General features: G+C 43.0%; 1 pseudogene; it reads right to left on the bottom strand.

Annotated features, from left to right (window-relative positions):
• Positions 1-6042: 6042 nt before the first annotated feature.
• LOC115294204 lies at positions 6043-6513 on the bottom strand (annotated as a pseudogene).
• Positions 6514-14925: the final 8412 nt, after the last annotated feature.

Genomic DNA, 14925 nt, shown 5'->3' with positions numbered 1-14925 from the left:
TTTTTTCACATATTTCTTCACCTTTAAGTATGAATATACAAAACATATATGTGTTTTCTTCTTGAAGAAGCCCACAAGAAATGGGATGATGTTATGTTCATTATACAACTTGCCTTCCTCCCTGCTTCACAAAACCCCATGGCCATTCTCCACACCAAACCAAGAAAACTAACATTTGTTATTACTTGTGATAGTAACAAAACTATCCATCATATTAATGTGCCATGGGTTATTTAACAGTCTCTAACTGGAGCACATATAAGTTGCTTTGTATTTGTGAGCTTGTGTGTGCCTTCTCTGGCAGAGCTGGCTGCCACGAACATCTTTATGTACCTTTTGACTGCTTTCGGATACTCCATCTCGGCTGTTTGGGGAGTCCTGTGGGGTGGCAACAGACAGTTAACCTTCTCTCCACTTGTGAAACTTTGCAGTAGGTCATATGAAAAGCTGGGCTTTCATCCAGCTCTGCCACTCACCAACTCATTGTGTTACTTTGAGCAAGTCTTTCCCTAGCCTGGATCTCAGTCTTTCCAACCGTCAAAGGAAGAATTGGACTAGGTGAACCTGAAAAGGCTTTCTCTTTCTAGGATCGTCATGGAATTGCCAGTTTCACAAGGGGAAGGGGTCATGTTTGTTTTACTCACTATTGTTTCTTGAATATTAAGCACATAGTAGACCTTTAATGAACATTCATTGAACAAACAGATGAATGATTCTTTTTCTTATTTAAGGTCACAAAGCTCTATCATAGCAGAGTGATGTGAGCTTGACCTTTCTTCCTCTACATCTCACTGCTTCTCACCTCAAATACTCTTGACCTTTACATCTTGCAACCACATGATCTTTTGGTCTTCTCCTGATACTCATGTGATGTGTGTTTCACTGTCAATGTGTCTTTTACATATTAGGTCAGGGTTCTAATCTTAGTGCCATCATTTACTACCTGTGTGTCCCTGGGGCAATTTGGCCCTGTTTCCTCCTCTATAAATAGGAATGGGGTTTAGTATTTACCATGCAGATGTGCTTTGAGGTAAATTCTCTAAGAGAATATGTGTGAATTGCCTGGCAAAGTGCCTGGTGGACAGTGGATGCTCAGTACATGGCGATAGTTGTGGTCTGGGCAGGGTGTAGCCTAAATGATGGGCATTTCAACTTGACAAGTCTATTAGATGGGAAACACTGGCTTAGGTGCTGTGGTGCTTTAAAGTTGTGTGATAACGTGCCTCATCCTTCAAGTAGCTCCTCAGAAAATCCCAGAGGCATCAATTTCATAGTGCAGTTTTATCAAAATGGTTAAATACATTGTTGCAAATTATATTTCTTGTTCTCTCTCTTTGAGTAGTTACCTCATTTAAAGACATATATACACACAACATAGAGTTTCATGCGTTTGATTTAGTTTCTGTGCTTTTCTTAGTCCAAATACCTGGACCATTTTTCAAGTCATGGTTTTGGAAGATACCTTAGAAATTGGGGTGGGTTGAAATAGTTGAGGTAAGAAGGGATGAAGGTAGCTGAAAGCTTTTTTTTTCATTTTCTTCAGAGAAAGAGGGTTTTAGACTCAATCAAATTGTAATGTAAAGAATGCCTAGAATGTGCAAAGAGAAAGAAATGCAAAGAATTATTCATCTCAGAAAAGTAAATCAATTAGAGCTTTTTATGTGCAAGTTACAGAAGGCCAGACCAAACTGGCTTAAATAACAGTTTATCGCTTCCTGTAACTGAATTGTGTAGCAGTAGACTAGCCTCCGGTGGGCCCGATCCAGGCCTTATGGTAGCCAAACGGCTGTGGCAGCCACAGCCCCACATTCATAGACTGTATCGTTTAACAGGTGAGAGAGGGTTTCTTCAGGAGACTCTTCCCAAGTCTCTCATTGGCCTGGATGGTCATATGTCCCTTCCTAAGCAAACCATCAGTTTTTGCAACAGTGATTTAAGCCATCAATGACCACCTCTGGAGGGAAGGATAGGATCAATTCCACTCAAAATAATAGGGTTGAGAACAGGGGAGTAGTGATTTCATAAAGGAGCTCCAGAATAGTGTTTGGAAGGGAAATGGATGCTAGGCAGCCAGGACATAATAACATCTATGAGGATAATCATTCATTCATTTATGGTGTACCCTACTACATGCTGGCCATAGATCTAAACATTTTATACATACCAATTCATTTAAGGCTAATGAAAACCCTATGAGATACTACAATTTTTTTTTTCCTATCCCTAATAAGGCAACAGAGGAGAAAGAAGTCAAGTAAGTTGCCCACTTGGTGAGTAGAAGTGAAAAAATTCAACCTGAGCAGTCTGGCTTCGGACACTTCGCTTCAAGATTATACCATGGTTGTTTTTTTTTTACCAGACCCAGGTTGGGACTTAAAGTAATTCTCCACAAAATCATTTCCTTAATACCATTTGCTGTAAATGATATTTTGTCTCGGGATGCTTTTAGAAGAAGATGATGTTCCTATATTTCCCTGGATCATTCCACTTACTTGAATGCTTTTGGGTTGTTTTAGGGTCCTTTTATGCTTTTAGGAGGAGTACATGGGAAGGGCAAAGTTCTTTTGGCTTAAAATTACTCTTAAATTTTACTTTGATCTATGAATATTTACTCTCTCTTAATGTGTTGAGTATATGTTGCTAGCCTTTTATCTATAATCCTTTACCAGCATCATGGCTAGTGTTGTTTTTCCCCAGCCAACGCTTTGAAGGAAGCAGAGCAGAAAGGTTTCCAGAGGGGAAGCAGCTTGGTGGGAAGATGTTTATGAAGCCCTGCTTTCTGACCTCCGTTCCTTTCCCCCTTCTCCTCCTTCTTTTCTTTCTTCCTTTTTCTCTCTCAAACTAACATTTCCCCCACTTTCTATACAAGTAGTACACTTGGATTTTTTTTTAAATAGAAGCATCGATGAGAATGTCAGAATGATCTCACATAGTCACATATTCTATAAATAACTACTCTTATCTTTTTGGTGTGTTACTTTCAGTTTTTCTTGCAGAAATTATACAACAAGAAGTATTTTATAGTATTATTTCCCTTTTGAAAGATCTCTGGAAGATTTAAAAAATGTTATTAAAAATTCTTTATCATTTTATTTTTTTTTAAATGTTTATATACTTTTGAGAGAGAGAGAGAAAGAAAACGTGAGCAGGCGAGGAGCAGAGAGAGGGAGACACAGAATGCAAAGCAGGTTCCAGGCTCTGAGCTGTCAGCACAAAGCCCGATGCGGGGCTCAAACCCATAAACCATGAGATCATGACCTGAGCCAAAGTCGGACACTTCACTGACTGAGCCACCCAGGCACCCCCATCATCATCATTTTAAATAGAGTAGATATGCTTACATTGGTAGACACACTGTAATTTATTTAATCAATTCCCTATTTGAGATGATAGAGTTGTTGCCAGTGTTCTGACTTGATAACAGCTTTACTCCTGAGCATTGGTCGGCTAAATCTTTGTTACATTATTGATGGCTTCCTTCGTTTGCTGGGTCCCAGTGTGTCAGTGCTCCAGCATCTGTCCCCTGATGGCGGCGGTGGGGATGCTCTGTTTCTCTTCGGGGCCCACTGTGGTGTTCCTACCTCCAGCGAGTTTTGATTCTCCACTCACATGTTTTCATTTCAGGAGCAGACCCTCTGAATGCAGGAACACCAACTGGCATCATCACTGTCTCCCAGGTTATTTATAATAACAGGGCAGGATGCTCACTCTACCCTGTTGTGCAAAGTTTGAGATAGCTGTCTGGATGTCCAGCTCAGAGAAAGGCCACACAAGAAATACCCAGATGCTTTGTAGGTGATCATTTTGTGCTGTCATTTTCCAGGCCCTGCTATAGACCATGTACTATAGTTGGCACTTTATTGCTTTTTTAAAATTTAGGCTTTAACTCATCCATGTCAGGTAGGAGTTATTCCTGATCATGTTGGAAGTTAATTAGAAGTGGGGCACCTGGGTGGCTCAGTCGGTTAAGGGGTGACTGGCTCAGGTCATGATCTCACAGTTCGTGTGTTCGAGCCCCGCGTCAGGCTCTGTGCTGACAGCTAGCTCAGAGCCCGGAACCTGTCTTCAGATTCTGTGTCTCCCTCTCTCTCTGACCCTCCTCTGCTCACACTGTCTCTCTCTCTCAAAAATATATAAAACATAGAAAAAATTTTAAAAAAGGAGCTAATTAGAAGTTATGTTAGTTTTTCTCAGCTGGAGTCTGATGTTTGGCTCTCTCTACTAGTCCTTGTTGTCTGTATAGGCGTTAAACTAGCTGGACAGTTCATCTATGGGAAATTAAAACACTGGACAGGCGTGTGTGCTAGACAATAATGTGACATGATGGCAGGAGGGGGAAGCCGGGTCTCTGGCAGCTCAGAGCCCTTCATCTGAGCAGAAAGGCACCTGATTACACGGGAGTTTCCTTCACACAGTGCAGGCCACCAGGTGGACCTGCAGAGACAAGTGTCTTAATCCTGACTCGGCTCCCGCTGAACTGTAAGCTGACCGAGGTCCCAGCTCTAACCCCTACCCCACCAGAGGCTGTCTCCTGGGGAATTCCTTGGTTCAAGAAGCCCAAGCATCTCAGCTACTGAGTGGGCTGGAAACACACGCATCATCGTGACATTTGGGGGTATTTTTCTTAGCCAACTATGTCACAGTTTCCTAGTAGCGGATCAAAGACCTCAGACGGGGACATACCCGTAGTCCTCAGGGTTATGCTCTTCGAGGGTCATCCTTCCAGTTTGACATTTTTGTACCGCTGGGCCCACACTGTGATATTTAAGGTGGATACGGGCAAGATTCTCAAGCTTCCTCTCCGTGCATTGTGAAACATGGAGCAAAGCCGTCTCTTGAACATGGAACCAGGTAACACATTAGAGACTCTGGACACTGTGTATATGTGTTTTTCAATGGCCTATGGGGAAGAAATTGGTTCCAAAATTTAAAATGAAAACTACAATCAATCAAAGTTAATAAATGTTTAATTAAATGCCTCCTCAACATAACATGGTAACAATTTATGGACTTTAACTCAACTCATACATCAACATTAGTTTCAGCTAATACAGTATTGTGCAAAATCAAGGGCTGTCTGTATGTAATATTTACTGTGGGATATGGATGCATTTGGAAATGCCTAATACAATGGTAGACGGTTGGGGGCAGTGAGCGAGTTATTCAAAAGGAAGGTGGCCCTGCTTGGATTTAAAATGAAACAATGCCAGACGCCTGGGTGGCTCATTTGGTTGAGCCGTCCGACTTCGGCTCCGGTCACAATCTCACAGTTTGTGGGTTTGAGCCCTGTGTCGGGCTCTATGCTGACCACTCAGAGCCTGGAGCCTGCTTCTGATTCTGTATGTCCCCCTCTCTCTGCCCCTCCCCTGCTCATGCGCTCTCTCTCTGTCTCTCAAAAATAAATAAAGGTTAAAAAAAAAAAGAAACAATGCAGGGCTCAACACTTTGTACTGATGTTATTCCCACTGCTTTCCAAGTAACTGGGCAGAAAATAGCTCTAACTCAATAATCCTATTAGTGTTTGTGTTTGTGAGTGCCTGTAAAGAGCACAGTGTGGCATTCAGTTACACGAGATTCCAAAGCAGGAACGCAGTGTTCTTGTCCCCCAGGAAGGTCCCCCCTCATTCCGCAATCTCCTCCTCCTGTCCCCACCTTTCTAACTATGTAACTGGGAAGGCATTTAACTGGGGGCTTCTGTTGTCTGTACATTCTCATTTGTGAGATGGAGATGGTGATACCCATTTTATGAGCATTAAATGAGATAATGTAGGAAAAGCACTTAGCACTTTTGTCTGGCACATGAGTTCCATAAATGGTGTTTAAAAGCTTACCTCCACACTATGTGCCCCCAACAAAATAAAACAAAAATTACCTAATAACTTTTGATTATAAAAGGATGCAGCTAAATTCCTATACTGTCCATGAGTAACTGGCTCAAGATGGTAAGTCTATTCCTACTGAGGCAATAGGCAGATAACAGAAATGCTTATTTTTTTTTATGGTGAAAAAAAAGTATGTTTAGATTTAGCCAGCTGGACGCGTTTAGATGATCCCAGTTTTGTTGGCAGCATCCAAAGCATCGTAGTCAGGAGCCAGTCGAACATGTGCTTTCTTTTCTCCATCGGGCCTGATCAGAGTGTTGACCTTGGCCACGTCAATGTCATAGAGTTTTTTCACAGCCTGTTTGATCTGGTGCTTGTTGGCCTTGACATCCACAATGAACACAAGAGTGTTGTTATCTTCTATTTTCTTCATGGCTGACTCGGTTGTCAGTGGGAACTTGGTGATGGCACAGTGGTCAAGCTTGTTTCTCCTGGGGGTGCTCTTTCGAGGATATTTGGGCTGCCTTCGGAGACACAGTGTCTTGGGCCGTCGGAATGTAGGTGACGTGCGGATCTTCTTTTTTTTATAACTATGGATGCCTTTCAGTACTGCTTTCTTGGCCTTCAAAGCCTTTGCTTTGGCTTCGGCTTTGGGAGGGGCAGGGGCTTCCTTCTTCACCTTCGGCGCCATCTTTGTGAAAGGGCCAGAAATGCTTATTGCTGGTAGCATATGGGCGTTTAAATCCTGCCTCTTGCATATTTCTAGAAAACTGTACTGGATGAAACCCAGGTATTGTGAGGGAGCCCTTAGTAATGCAGAAGTCAGGTTAACTGATGGTAATGGATTTGTTAGCAGAAACCAGCCAGAGCTGGGTTCTTCCTGTTCATTCTATTTGGATCTAGCCCCACTTAATGGTGAAGGGAACAATTCCTCTCTACCCTCAAGGTCTTCCTGCTGGATTAAGAATTAAATTTACATGGGACAGATTAATAAGAGAAACACCCCCCCCCCTCAAGTTTCATTGTGGGTGCCTGGAGGCCCAATAGTGAAATAGAGACCTAAAGAAATGACCAAGGCAGGCAGTGTTTATACTTTTTTAGACAAAGAGACAAATAAGTCTGTGTGGAATCAACAAGACAAGATTTAACTCTGGGAGCTGCAATCAGAATTTGGGTTGGGGTGGGAAATTAGTGAAAAGTAACAAGTGTTGTTTATACAGTCTTCTGGGCTTTAAACTTCTCATCTCTGGTGATAAAGCTATCTCTTTACCTCCTGGTACAGGAAGGAGGGAGGATACCTTTCTTTCTTGTTTTTCTTTCTTTCTCTCTTCCTTCCTTCCTTTCTTTCATATTTTTAAAGAAAGCTTTCTTATTTTTTTAAACTTTTTAATGTTTATTTTTGAGAGAGAAAGAGAGAGAAAATGTGGGGGGGGGGAGGGGCAGAAAGAGAGGGAGATACAGAATCTGAAGCAAGATCCAGGCTCTGAGCTCTCAGCACAGAGCCCAAAGCAGGACTCAAACCTATGAACCGTGAGATCAGGACCTCAGCTGAAGTCCGACGGCTTAACCAACTGAGCCACCCAGGTGCCTTAGGGAGGGTGCCTTTCCTGTGGGAGATTTATTTCCTGTTTTTAGGGGTCAGAGAAGGGTCTAAAGATCCTCACACAGGCTGTCTCTTTAGTAATTTTTACTTAAAATCACAAATATGTCAAAGTAGCCCATCTTGGGTCAGCCTGCCCTTGGCTTTACAATGGATCCAAATGACTTCAGATTTCTTTAAACAAGATCATCACCAATTGACATTAGGCAGCTCTTAATGTTTTATAAAAGTTTCACAAATAGGTCATTTACTCCTTAGTTCAATGTGGGATGGGTTAAGAGTACTCTTAACTCTTCTGGTCATCTTATCCTTCCTCCCTCCCATCCACCCAGTGCTTCAGCAAATGCTGAATAGTGCCCGAAGGTCAGCTCAGAAAGGTCTCGGTACCTGGGACCTGGCCCACACCTCCAGGAAGCTCCCTTGGTCATCAGAGAGAGTCTCCCATATGCAAACAGTTTTAATGTTGACCTCTCAAGAGGCAGTGTAATGCAGCAGATGGGGTTCAGAGATTTGAGGAGGGGAACCCTGGATCTGCTAACTTTTATCTGTGTGACCTGGGGCAATTTTTTAAATCTCTCTGAGCCTCAGTTTTCTCATTTGTAATAGGGGTCTAATGGTACCCACTTTTTAGAGTTGCTGGAAGGATTAACAATCTGTAAGTATGTACATAGGTACAGTGTGTGGCATATAGTAAGAGCTCAATAAATATTTGCTTTCAAAAATGTTATCTCTAATAGAAGAAGTGCAAAAGAACCCTTTTGGGAGCCCAGCAAGGGGAGCAGTGAACACCTTCTGGGAAGGGGGGGCAGTGTCAGGGGTATGACTAACTCTACCTGGAAGCAAAAACCTTTGAACTGGCTCTTTTCCGTCCGTGAGTAAATTTCCAGCGTGGGGAGGTTAATACTGATCTTCTCTGGGGATGTCACTTTACAGTTGCACATTCCAAGGGCCTAGTAAAGCCTTTCCTTTCCACTCTGGGGAAAGGAGAAGCAAAGAGAGCTCATGGAAGCAGTTACTAATTGCCTGACCTTGGGCAAGTCACCCTAGCCTGCTCACAGCTAAAATTCCTTCATCAGTAACATGGGGATCATACTATTGGCTGTCCTGCATGCTTGCTATGGGATCAGGAAAGACTGTGCATGTGAAATGTTTAGCAGAGTGCTTGGTGCACAGTTAAGTGCCCGTTAAAAATCAGCTAATAATGTTATCCTTAGCTGAATGTGGCACAGGACATCTACATTTTGGAGAAGGGTACCAGGAGAGAAATTTCTAGGTCACCACCTGCCAGGTCTGCACCATTCCATTCAAGCCGTCAATTTACACTTGAAAGCATCCGTTTGTCTGAGCAAATCCAGGCCTCCTGTACCCACAGCAAGAAAAAGAACTTTCTGCCCATCCTCATTTTTTTCTGACTCTTTCTTTTTTCTTTTCCTTTTCTTGTCTTTTTTCTTTCTTTTCAAATTAATGCCTGCACACATGTTATTTATTTATTTTTGGTTAACGTTAAATTGAGGTTTTGACCGAAACTCACCCTGTACATACTTGAAAAGCCATCAGGCTTGTTGGGCCGCGCGGATAAAGGTCTTGGGATTTCCCCGCGGGGCTGCGGAGAGTACAGACAGGAAGCCCGGGACCCAGCGCCTGACCAGAACTTCCTCTGGGGAGGCTGGAGCCGAGCACGGCATCTTGCTCAGAACTCTCCAGAGGGCGCAGGTCTGAGGACTGGTCTGCTCTCAGGGGCGCGCCGGAAGAGGGACCCCGGCCCGGACCCCATGGGTCCAGACCCAGCCAACAGCAGGAGGGAGGCTGAGGCTTCCCCCCTGGGAAAGGCTGACACTGTCAGGCGGGAACCTTCCATTCCAGCCCAACCTCTTCTCCCCCCACCCCGCCCCACCCCTCTCTGCGCTGAGGAGGGAATTGAGAAGGGACTTTCCAGAGAGCGTTTGCGTGCAGGGTGTGGAAGTGGAATAAAAGCATATGCAAATAGGCCTTTGCGTGCCTTCCTCTACTCCTGTGAGCAAGAGCCTTTCTCCAGAAAGATGCTCTAGCTCCAAGACACTTGACAGCTCTCTTCCCTCCCTGGACGGCGGCGGCAGGGCCGAGTGGAGTGGTAAAGCCTGGACTGGACGCCATGCCAAAGGGGAGGGCTGAATGGACAGGAGGAAGTAGCAAAATGAGGAGGGGGAGAATGGGCTGCTGCATTGGAAAAGATAAAGTAAAATGAAAATTTAGGAGCTCTCTGTGAGTATGTGCTGGGAAAAATAATCATTGCAAGCTGATTTATTATGTACTTATCTTCTGTCTGAGAGGCACCAGTCTTTGTACAGTGGATTATTGCAGAGTAAATGGCACATTAAAGATTTAATCAAGATGTTTAAGGCATTCTGAATGACATTAGAGTTAAAATAGGTGAGACTCTTGTGATGGTCTATAAATATAAGAATGTCAGTGGCTTGGAGACATTTCCACTGCTTTAGTTAAGATGTGGCTCCATTTCTAGAAGGAAAATATTTCTAACCTTTTGTTATTTTCAGGATGGGGTAGGGTGGGGTTAGGAAGTGGCATAGAACGTATATGGGCTATTAAATAATACGCTTTAAACCCTGGATTTGTAGACTGTGGCCTCTGTTTAGCAAGTCCTAAACTTTCTTGCAGTGACAATAGCATGGCACAATACACGTGATTTGGGGGCTTAAAGAGTGTGGGATTATGGGAATTAAGGGTGCTGTATTTTGCTTATTGTTTCCTATTCCTGATTCAATCTTTGATACAAGAGGTTTAAAAAAATTTTTTTTAACATACTGAACTTGACTTGTGTATTAATTGGGCAAGTAGTGCAGCTTTTCTTTCTTGAAAGGTTAATTATTGTGTTATTGTATTTTCTTGTCATTTGGGACCTTTACATTCAGTGCCCATTATTTCATTTGCCTGCTCGGGCTTGCACTTGTTTTTGCCCCAAACCCTTTCGATTGCAGTGCTGTGCTGGCATTTGCCCCCGAGTTGTTAGCTCTCGGTTTTTGAACAGAACGAATTTCTCTTTGGCTGTTTTTAATAAAATACACCTTGTTGTCATTATGCACTATACTCCTCAGATAAGCAGTTCTACAAGAAGTTCTTTATGGTTGGAGCTGAGAGAGGGAGAAGAAGGCAGAAACCTTGACTTTGGGGTTCGCTCCGATTGTTCGGAATTGCTTGGGTAGCTAGTGCGTGGGGTGGGTGGTGGTATTCTCTTAGGATTCCCCAGGTCCAGGTATGGGATAGGGCAGAGTGCCGGGAAAGGCCAGTGATGCTTCTTGGTCACCCTGTCTCTGAATTCCTGTCATCCTGCTTTTTTCCAAGGGCCCTGTGGGAATCCACTGGGGTCTCATCTTTTCAGTCAGTGTAGGCCTTTGGGTTAAGTCTGTAGCAAATATTTTTTTTCTATGGCTGTCAGCAATTTATAGTCTTGGGTGTGGTCCCTAAAAGCCAGAATTTGGGCAATTTTTGGATTCAAATGGTGATTCTTCCCACTGGTGGTTCTAGATTGTGGCAAAATGTCCTTAGTTTGGTTCTGTCCTCATTCTTAATAATGGTAATAACAACAACAACAATAATTGTAACAGATTAAAAGATTTTAACAATAACTAATGAAGTATTTTTATGATTTACAGTTTGCAAAGCATTTTCACAGGTCATGTAATTCTTCCATAAAATTTGTAAGGTTAGTGAAGACAAGTAGAATTAGCACATAATGGGAGTTTATTAAATATTTATTGAATGAATGAATTATACCCATTTTGCTGCTAAGGAAATTGAGACCCAAAGAGGTCAAGTGACCCACTCAAGGCCCCACTGTCCAGGATGGACTCAAACTCGTATCTTCTAACTTTTTCCACGAAGACCAGCTCTGATAGTAGTGTTTAACATGTTATTTGTTGTCCTTTCTCCAAGAAAGTATCTGTGATTCTCTAAAAAAAAGATTCTGGGAAAAATGCAGACAGACGGCTATACTATTGAAGGGGTAACAGAGAGCCTTGCCTACCGCTCTATATAGATTTTTCGTAGGTTCCTTACTCTGCCAGAAATTTATATCCTTAAAGATGCGACTATTTGGATACATTCCTTATTAGGGATAAAAACACAAGATCAAGCTGAAAAAATGACTGTCTTGGATTTTTAATATTTCTTAGAGGTTTGGGCATTAAACCACATAGATGTCAGGGGAAGGTAATATCAGAGCGTTGGATGTGGAGCTGAGAAATTTCTCTAGCTTCGTCTCTTGCGGGACTGGGGAGAGTCCATGTGTGCCACCATTTTGGTGGGGGACCCGGTGTGCGGGGATCACATTTGTCTAGCCTGTAGCAGCTGCTCCCACTGCTGGAGGAAATGTCACCCAGATCAGCTCAGATATTAAAATAGTAAGATAGGAGCCCCTCGTTCTGCTGGGGCTGAGGCTTAGGCTATAGGGTTGCAGCCATTCAACATTTCTTCTGCTTGCCAGGGACTTCCTTCAACCCTGTGACACCAGGAGCAGTGAGAAAGAGGGAGAATTTCTCTCCTACATCTAAAGCTAATCAGAGAGGAATGCCAGTGGGTATCCGCCCAAGGGCCTTTCCCTTTGACTTTTGTAACTGGAGATTCGAAGCTTTGGCTGTGAAATTTCTCCCAGAGGAAAGCTGCAAAAACTGTTTCGATTACTTCATTACTGAATTAATACTCCTTTCTTCTTCAACAGGCAATTGTATCACCACCTACGTGGTCTCAGACCTGCCAGTCTGTTTCTTAATGGGTTTTGTGCCTTGTTTAGGAAGGCCCTTCCAAAGGGAAGGTTATAAAGAGTTATTCTTACCTTTACTTAGGAAACTTTATAATTTTAATTGCTATCCCTGGTTTATTTGCAGTTCTTTTATCCATCTGAAGTGTATTTTTGATATAATGCGAGACAGATTTGATGTTAATTTTATCCTTTATGGATGTCAGTTTTCCCCTCTGCTTTTAAAATATTTATTTAAAAAATTTTTTAAACATTTATTTATTTTTGAGAGAGAGAGAGACATAGAGCGTGAGTGGGGGACAGTCAGAGAGAGAGGGAGACACAGAATCCGAAGCAGGCTGCAGGCTCTGAGCTAGTGGTCAGCACAGAGCCCGAGGCAGGGCTTGAACCCACGAACCGTGCATGAGATCAGGACCTGAGCCCAAGTCGGCCGCCTAACCGACCGAGCCACCCAGGCTTCCCTTTCTCTACTTTTTTTAAAAAATAACTTTCTAACTTTAGGATAGTTTTAGAATTATAGAGAAGTCGCATAGGTAGTACAGACTGTTCCTATATATCCCTCTCAGCTGGTTTTTGCTTTGAAAGCATATTTTTGCCTGGTCCTCATTTCTTGCATAGAGACAGATGTCTTTCTAGAATCTTACTTTTGTTTTATTAATGGTTTTATGCTATTTCTGTCCCAATATCATATGTTTAATTAATATGATTTCTGGAGACTTCATAGCTTTTGGGTAGGGAATCTGAGACCTCATGGGGTCACATCCAGACTTGAGGCTGGTAAAGTATTAGTAGTAACCCTGTTTGTGGATGTTGTTGCTGCTAAGGTGACTGGCCAGAAAGAAACACATGCCTCTCTCTAGTACACAGGGAAGGAGGTCATCATTAGCGACCTGCCCCTTATACAGCATGTCCTGTTGTCTGAGCACAAGCCTTGGACACAGTGGCAAGGATGAGACTCTGGAGTAGTTTCTCCTCAGGACTACTGATATTTTGGGACTGATCATTCTTGGCTGTGGGGACTGTCCTGTTCATTGTAGGATGTTTCGCAGGATCCCTGGCCTCCACCCACCAGATGCCATTAGCACCCTTTACTACTCAAGACAATCAAAATTTTCTGCAGACATTGCATGTGTGCCGAGGTGTCAACCCCCGTCCCCTCAGCAATTGAGAAGCACCGCTCTGCAGTCAAGCTGCCTGAGGGTTGGCCGTGGTTCTGCTGCTTAGTAGCTATGTGCCTGCATTTCCTTCTGTGTAGAATGCAAATAATCAATCTGCCTGTCTCCCAGGATGGTGCTGAGGACCAAAGGAACAAATACACATGAAGCACTCACAACAGACCCTGTTAGGACAGACCCTAGCTCAATGGTAGCTGTTACTATTATTTAAAAAATCTTTCATATTTCTTCTCATTCCTAATATCTACACAGACTTCCCATTTTTCTACTACCTCCGTATCTTCCCCACCATGGAGCAACTGTATTTAAATCAACAATATTTGCCAAAAAATCACATGTCTTCGTTAATGAAATGGAACTCTATTTTCAGAGCTCCATAACTGCTAATTAATCAGCTCCCATGATAAACTCATCTGAGCTGCCTGTGAATTTTATTTGCATTTACTGAAGAGCAATTCCAGTTAGTTAACAGGCTTTTAAGTGACAATCCAGCTCTGTGAGCAGCAGAAAAGCCCAGAAATGATTTTCTAGGCAAGGTGGTAATGACAGTGGGAAGAGAGAAATCTGGGAAAGGAGAAGACTGAGGATTTATATGATTTATTCACTTGATGGCTTTGGGGACACTGTGTTCATTTTCTATTGAAATGCACCATCATGTTGAGATGCAGAGGGGAATAGATGGAAGACAACTCAGGTTACTTAGTCTCCCCCACTTCTTTTTTTTCATAGTGGCAGCTTTTGTAAAACCATGTTTGCTATTAAGCTTGCCAGAGAGCCTTAGGAAGATCTGGGTGACAGGGGGCACGAGGTCTGTCTGTGCCTTTGTCCAGGGCTTGCTTCCTCCAGTGAAAGCAGGATTTGGTCTGCAGAGGAGAGAGGAATGCCCTGCCTTGGGCTGGAGGAGCAGTAGGCTGGGCAAGTCTGCTAGTTTGATGACCTTGGTGAGGCTTGGTTAATTTACTTAGCCAGTGCAGCTGGGTATTTGGCAGCCTTTGGTTCTGGAATTGAAATAATTAAGCTAAAGTTCCAGTTCTTTAACTCGTTGACTGCATGGCCTTGGGCAAACCACATAACCTTTTCTCCTCGATAAGATGATGTGGATCATAGAACCTACCTCCTAGCTTTGTTGTGAATTTTAAAGGAGGTGATTCATTTAGCCCAGTGGCTGGCACATAAGTACTTATACGTCTTAGCTATTATGATCATTGTTATGGTTATTATTTATTTGAATCTCTTTCATGAGCTGGGCACTGTGCAAGGTGTGGGGGACTCATCCAGGTCAGATAAAACATTTTGTGCCTCTGAAGGGAAATAAACCCTGGAAATTAGAGCGTCTGGATAGGTGAACCTTGAAAGCTGTGTAATTGGTGGGAGTCAGAGAAGTCCCCAGTGATGGTACCTTAGTAACCACAAGGGTATGGACCCCAGACATGGGCAGAGAGAGCCTATGCACAGGAGGACAGACATTCAAGGCCATGGATGCAGGTGTGTGGAGCTTTGAATGATTTTTCCCCAAATTAGGAAACAATTACTAAATTTGAAATGGATAGGCTGCAAGAATAGAGAGTAAAGGAT

Source organism: Suricata suricatta, chromosome 6 (assembly GCF_006229205.1).
Source record: "Suricata suricatta isolate VVHF042 chromosome 6, meerkat_22Aug2017_6uvM2_HiC, whole genome shotgun sequence".
Lineage (NCBI taxonomy): Eukaryota > Metazoa > Chordata > Mammalia > Carnivora > Herpestidae > Suricata > Suricata suricatta.
The sequence above is the reverse complement of the archived record's forward strand: the minus strand, read 5'-3'. Positions and strand labels throughout refer to the sequence as shown.